The 6,647-nt window shown below is 40.3% G+C and overlaps 1 non-coding gene across 1 annotated transcript; it reads left to right on the top strand.

Annotated features, from left to right (window-relative positions):
• The first annotated feature begins 5,457 nt into the window (after window positions 1–5,457).
• On the top strand, window positions 5,458–5,564 carry LOC141645637 (small nucleolar RNA R71). The gene has a single exon (XR_012545115.1). It is a non-coding gene; the product is annotated as a small nucleolar RNA R71 (small nucleolar RNA).
• Window positions 5,565–6,647: the final 1,083 nt, after the last annotated feature.

The raw sequence follows: 6,647 nt of genomic DNA, 5'->3' as shown, positions 1-6,647 counted from the left end.
AAAATAAAGCCACATAGTCATTAACATAAAGAGGAAAAAGGAGATTGGAAAGATCATACCATGCGGTCTTCAATATCCTCATGTCTCGGATGTGGCGTAGTCAATCAAAGTGAACAAGGATAAACAAACACAATATATACAAGACAATATATACAAAGGAAATGAACTTGTTTTTGGTTTTTCAATTTTCAAATTTTTATGATTTTTGAAATTTTTCAATTTTTATGGTTTTTTGAATAAAAGTTAAGTGTTAGAATTCCCATCCCCACACTAATATGGGCATTGTCCTCAATGGCCAAAATGATGGAAATTATGCAAAGATGATGCATGATTTCTATACTAAATGCAATTCTACACTAAGCTATACTACATGATGCATGGTTTTTGTTATGACGGAGAGGATAATTTAGATTACCTCCCGTTGTGTATGCATTAACTTCCCCAAACCAAATAAGACACTATTGCTAATGTCAAGGATGGGTATAGTTCATGCACACACTATGCTATGCATGAAACTAGATTGTCATTTTGGATTTTCAAAAATGGGAACAATAAAGAACACCTCAATGGTACCGAGGTGTGAGTCCTTTGGTGTTGCTAGGACTAAACCAACAATGATCAAAATGAAATAAAATACAAAGAGATATAGACAAACCATGGGAGTGTAGGAGTCTCCAAGGCTAGTCTTCCATCATGCTATTATCATCATCACTTCCCTCATGAGAAGTGGTCACATTGCCACTTTCCTTGGCACTTTCTTTATCACTTTCTTCATTATCTTGCTCATCATTATCTTCACCATCTTCACCATCTCTTTCTTCATCTCCACTTGCTTCTTCCTCAATATTATCATCAATTTCTTCATCATTTACAACAACCTCATTGTCTTCCACCACGTCCCTTGATGCACCCGGAAACAAGGCTTCTTTATCCGCCCAACTAGGCAAAGGACAAGATGGATCAAGGAGTCCTTGCCTAGCTAGATGTAAGAGGGGAGGATATTGAGCCAAATATGCATTCTTCCGATCTTCATAAGCTTGCTTGTGCATGGCTTGCATAAGAAGAGTTACATAGTCTTTCCCAATTTCAACTCCTTGCGGTTTGAACTCTTCATACACAAAGGGGTAAGGCGGTATAACAATGGAAGAGGAGGGGGTTTCATGATCACCCTTTTGTTGTTGAATGATGTACTCGGCTTCCTTGGATAGGGGAAGTAAATAGTTGGTCCGGTGGACACTAAGACGACAAATCTTTGCGGGTAAAGTGAATGATCGAGCCTCACTAGTAAGCCACCCATACTTGGTGTCAAGGGGATTGTGAGCAACCCACTTAAACTTGTTAATCATGATGGACATATCAATAAGATGGCCACCTTCCTTAGCCTTGTACTTGCTATCCTTATTGAAATTAGGATCAAAGTGCTTGGCTAGGACCGTGATTAGGCCGCCATTAACAATAACGGTTGTACCCTTCTTCCCACTATCTACATGGAGCCATCTATCAACCAATAGCCTCAAAGAGTTGTAAGGCTTGGTATGAATTCTTCCAATATTCAAAGTTGATTCAAGGAGAATAAAATCGAGTCCTGTGAAATGATTGGTGTCTTTCCTAGCAATTATGGTATTTCCCATAACTTTGTGCCATACTCTTATGCCCGGATGATGGACCAAAAGAGCACGACAAGCATGAAAATCTTCAAATTTATTCCCGGAGATTGCCTCCCAAAGAGGCTCGGGGTCATACTTCCCATATTGCTTATAATATTTCTCTTCATCGCTAAGACCCAAAATTTCACCCAATTCCGGAAAGGTAATGCGTCTACTAGTGTTAGCTAGACGAAACTCAATATTTTCCCTATTCTCAACTTTTGTCACTTTTAAAGAACTTAAGAATTCCAAGACAAGGGAGGGGTATGTTACTTCCTTCATTTCAAACAATTTCTTCAAACCCATGGCATTGAAAAAGGCTTTTGTTTGTTCAAGAACACCCAATTTCTCCAAAGCATCTTTACATATGAATTTTGTGGATTGAATTTGTTTCATAGCAAACTTGACAAATGTATTTCTATGGGTATCGGAAATGAAAGTTACCTCCGGATAATGCAAGAGTTGATTAATTACCGGAGTAGAAGGTGATGCTTCCATAGAAATTTGTTGTTGTTGTTGCACTTCCAAGCTTGGTGTTGCTACCACCATTGCCAAAGCTTTCTTTGTTTGTAGAGCTTTTTGCCTTTGAGAGAGAGCCTTTGCTTTTGGTGCCTTTGTTGCCTTTGTTGCTCCCTTTGTTCTTGCCATTTGATGAACTAACCAAGAAAAGAGTCAAAAATCTTCAATTTGTAGAATGCCCAAATCGATTTGAAGGTAAAAGGCTTTGCCTTTATGAAATCAAAAATCGACTCAAAGGTGAAGATTTTGTTCTTGGTTTTGATTGTTGTTGAAGATGGAGTGATTGATTTGTTGTTTGAAAGATGGTTTGATTTGATTTTGGTGGATTTTGTTGAGGGTTTTTGTTTTTGAGATGGAGAGGATGAGGGTTTTGATGTTGTGGGTAGTGTTTATGAATGAATGAATGAATGAATGAAGGTGGGATGGGTTATAAAGAAGTCGAGATTTTTCAAGACGCAGGGACAATCCGTGCGGATTGGGCGCAATCCGTGCGGATTCTACAGCTTCAAAATTTTCAAAATCCCGCCTAGAGACGGGCGGATTCTGGGGAATCCGCTCGGATTCTTCTGTGATGGGACGGGCGGATTCCGTGCAGGACGGACGGATTCTAGTCCAGAGATTTTTCTTTGTTTTTCTTCAGCTGCAAGACGGGCGTCTTGTTCACAAGACGGACGGATTATGTGAGACGGGCGTCTTTCCAGAAATCCGCTCGGATTCTTTGACAGTCAAGAAAATTTGCAATTTCAGCTCAGCTCAGGACGGGCGTCTTCTCAGCAGGACGCTCGGATCTTCTTCAGACGGGCGGATTCTCAGGAATCCGCTCGGATTGGTCCTTGTGTACACGGATTCAGTTCCATCCGTGCACAAACGCATTCCCTTATCATTCTTTCTTTCTTTCAAATCTTGTGTTCTTCATTGTGGGGGCACTACTAAGGCATGAATAGCCTAGGCAATTGCCATCCCCACACTAAGGTAAAGCACTACACATCAATTGAAATCGTTAATCCCTCCCTCACTTCTCTCTTTTCATGACAATTATTTTGATCAAAGTAAATAAAAATCCAAAAATGACAAAAATGCAATACAAAAATTAAATGTAAGTTAGGGAGTTAGAAATATTTACAAGTGGTGGTTTAGGGAGGACTCCACCAAACTCTCATTCTTGATGAGATGTCAAGGGGGCATGTTCAAGGTGTTGTTGATGTTGCTCAACACCTTGAAGAAGTAATCAAAAGCTTGTTCATTGTTATGGTAGAGGTCCTCAATAGACCGTGGCCCTTGTTGTTGATCATGATCGATGGCATGCCCAATGTAGGGATTAAAGATCCCTTCAAATTCGTCGTCCCAAAGACCACAAACTTCATTGAGTTGATCATTGAAAATCTCTTGCTTAGATGGAGACAACTCTCCCAATTTCTTCTCTTGGCCAATGAGGCCATCTTCTTCTTCCTTGGTTGATTTTGATGAGCTTTGCAAGCTCTCCTTGTCACAATTCACTTGTTCTTTGAATGGAGCATCTTCAACTTTCTTCCTCCATTGGAGTTCCGATTTCTTCCTCTCATCCTTCCGTCTATAATGATCGATCATGAAACATGGCTCATGCAAACGAGGAGCTCTCATGGTTTTGTCAAGATTAAAAGTTATGCTTTCATCTCCCACTTCTAGAGTGAGCTCTCCATGTTTCACATCAATCACCGCACCCGCGGTGTGTAGGAAAGGTCTTCCTAAGATGATTGGAATGTTGGAATCTTCCTCCATATCAACAATGACAAAGTCTACCGGGATGAAAAACTTCCCAATTCGCACGGGGACATCTTCCCATATCCCTAATGGTGTCTTCGTCGATCTATCGGCCATTTGAAGAGTGATATTGGTGCATTTAAGCTCTCCCATTCCCAACCTTTTACTCACCGAGTACGGCATGACACTCACACTAGCCCCTAGATAACATAAGACTTTGTTGATCGTTGTGTCGCCAATGGTACACGGTATTGAGAAGCTTCCCGGATCCTTTAACTTTGGAGGTGAACTCCCTTGAAGTATTGCACTACTCACCTTAGTGAAGGCGATAGTCTCAAGTTTCCGGATCGACTTCTTCTTTGTGAGGATATCTTTCATGTACTTTGCATAGGCCGGAACGTGATTGATTAATTCCGTGAAAGGAATTGAGACTTCTAAATTCTTCACAATTTCCATGAACTTTCCAAGTTGATCATCAAATTTGGGCTTGGCTTGACGACTTGGAAAAGGAAGTCTAATCACAATGGGCTCCTTCTCTTTGGCTTTGTCTTCATTTTTCTTTGAACTTTCTTCTTTTGATGATTCCCCTTCTTTGGGACTTTGCACAATTTCTTCCTTTTCACTAGCTTTCACAACTTCATTCTCAACTTGCTCCTTCGGTGCTTCATATCTTGTACCACTTCTCAAGTGAATGGCACTAACCGTTTCATGTCTAGGGGGATTACTTTGAGGTGGTAATTGCCCCTTTTGTCTTTGTGAGCTTGAAGATGCTAGTTGGGTCAATTGTGTTTCCAACATCTTGGTGTGAGCTAGAATGTTGTTGATGGTGGTGTCTTTTGCTTGGCTATCTTTTTGCATTTGAGTGAAAAATTCTTGTTGATTCTTTTGCATTTGGAGGACCGCTTTTTGGACATCAAAACCTTGGTCATTGTGGTGATTGTATGGATTTTGATTTTGGTAACCTTGGTTTTGATTGTAAAAGGGTCTTTGATTTTGATTTCTCATGGGTGGTGGAGTGTATGTTGTTTGAGGGTTTTGAACGTTTTGGCTTTTGTATGAGAGATTTGGATGGAACTTGGTGTTTTCATTGTAAAAATTTGAATAAGGGGTACCACTTTTGTAAGCTTGGAAAGCATTAACTTGTTCGGTTGTTCCCCTACATTCACTTGAGTCATGACCCAAGGTTCCACAATTCTCACATATCCCGCTTGGGATTGATGAGGATGCCGTCATGGCATTGACATGATGCTTTGATGATTTTGAGTTTTCCTCAAGTCTAGCCATAGCTTGTTCAAACTTCAAGTTGATTGTGTCAATGTGAGCACTAAGTTGAGCACCCAATTGAGTAACGGAGTCCACTTCATACTTTTCTCCTCTAGTAGCCTTGCGAGGCCTACTATATTGTGAATTATGGACCGCCATTTCCTCAATCTTGTTCCATGTTTGATTGTCATCAACTTCGGTGAACATTCCATTTGATCCCATATTGAGAATGTTCCTTGAATCTTCATATAAACCATTCCAAAATTGTTGCACTAAAAACCATTCGCTAAGTCCATGGTGAGGACATGAGCGACAAATACCTTTGAACCGCTCCCAAGCTTCATACAAAGATTCTTCATCCCTTTGCTTAAAACCCGTGATTTGAGCTCTTAGCATGTTAGTCTTTTCCGGTGGGTAGAATTTTTTGTAGAAAGCTAGAGCTAGCTTCTTCCAAGAATCTATTCCAAGGGTGGCCTTATCAAGGCCCTTCAACCATTGCTTTGCGGTGCCGATTAACGAAAAAGGAAATAAGACCCATCTTATTTGGTCTTGAGTCACGCCCGTTTGAGAGATAGCTTCACAATAATCGCAAAAGGTTTCCATATGAGAATGAGGGTCCTCACTAGGCATTCCCCCGAATTGGCTCCTCTCAACTAGTTGGATGAAGGCGGACTTGGCAATAAAGTTACCGGTGAGATGTTGCGGTGTAGGAGTACCATTTGGTAGATCCTCCTCGGTGGGTATAGAGTGTGACGAGAATTTAGGCATTGTAGGTGGATTTTGTGTGGTATTGTTTAATGGGTTCTCTTCTCCTTCTATTGCGAAAGGATTGACAAACTCACTAGTGGGTTGAACAACTTCACCAACACCTCCCAAATTCCTCCTAACAAGTCTCCTATTATTCGTCAAGGTTCTTTCGATTTCACGGTCAAAAGGTAACAAATCTCTTTGTAACCTTCTAGACATGCAAAATATCAAACAACTCGAAAACAATTAGAACAAACCTTGAGGAGTTTTACTTCCCCAAGGTGAAAAAGACACAACTAATAACAATAAAAGAAATCTTAAATCAATTAAACACCGTCCCCGGCAACGGCGCCATTTTTGATCGAGGCCATTTCGTGTTCACAATTAAGCATATGTGGTCGTTGGTCAATGGTCGATACAAAACACAATTTATACTTCACAAACAACTCTACTATTAGTAAAGAAGCAAGTAAAGGTCGGATCCCAAGGGACGGGTATTGAAATGAGAATTCTATTGTAACTAGTAGTGTCTAGGGGGTGTCACAAATTGGGTTGATGTAGAAGGTTACTAAACTAAAATAGCAATGAAAATAAACTAGCAAGATGAATAAAATAAGGGGTGTAAACAATTGATTAAAAGCACTAGGGTGTCATGGGTTCATAGGGGATTCATGGGATATGATCATACAAACATGTTCTCAAATTATAAGCAAGCGATTATTGTTGTGATGG

Source organism: Silene latifolia, chromosome 2 (assembly GCF_048544455.1).
Source record: "Silene latifolia isolate original U9 population chromosome 2, ASM4854445v1, whole genome shotgun sequence".
Lineage (NCBI taxonomy): Eukaryota > Viridiplantae > Streptophyta > Magnoliopsida > Caryophyllales > Caryophyllaceae > Silene > Silene latifolia.
The sequence above is the reverse complement of the archived record's forward strand: the minus strand, read 5'-3'. Positions and strand labels throughout refer to the sequence as shown.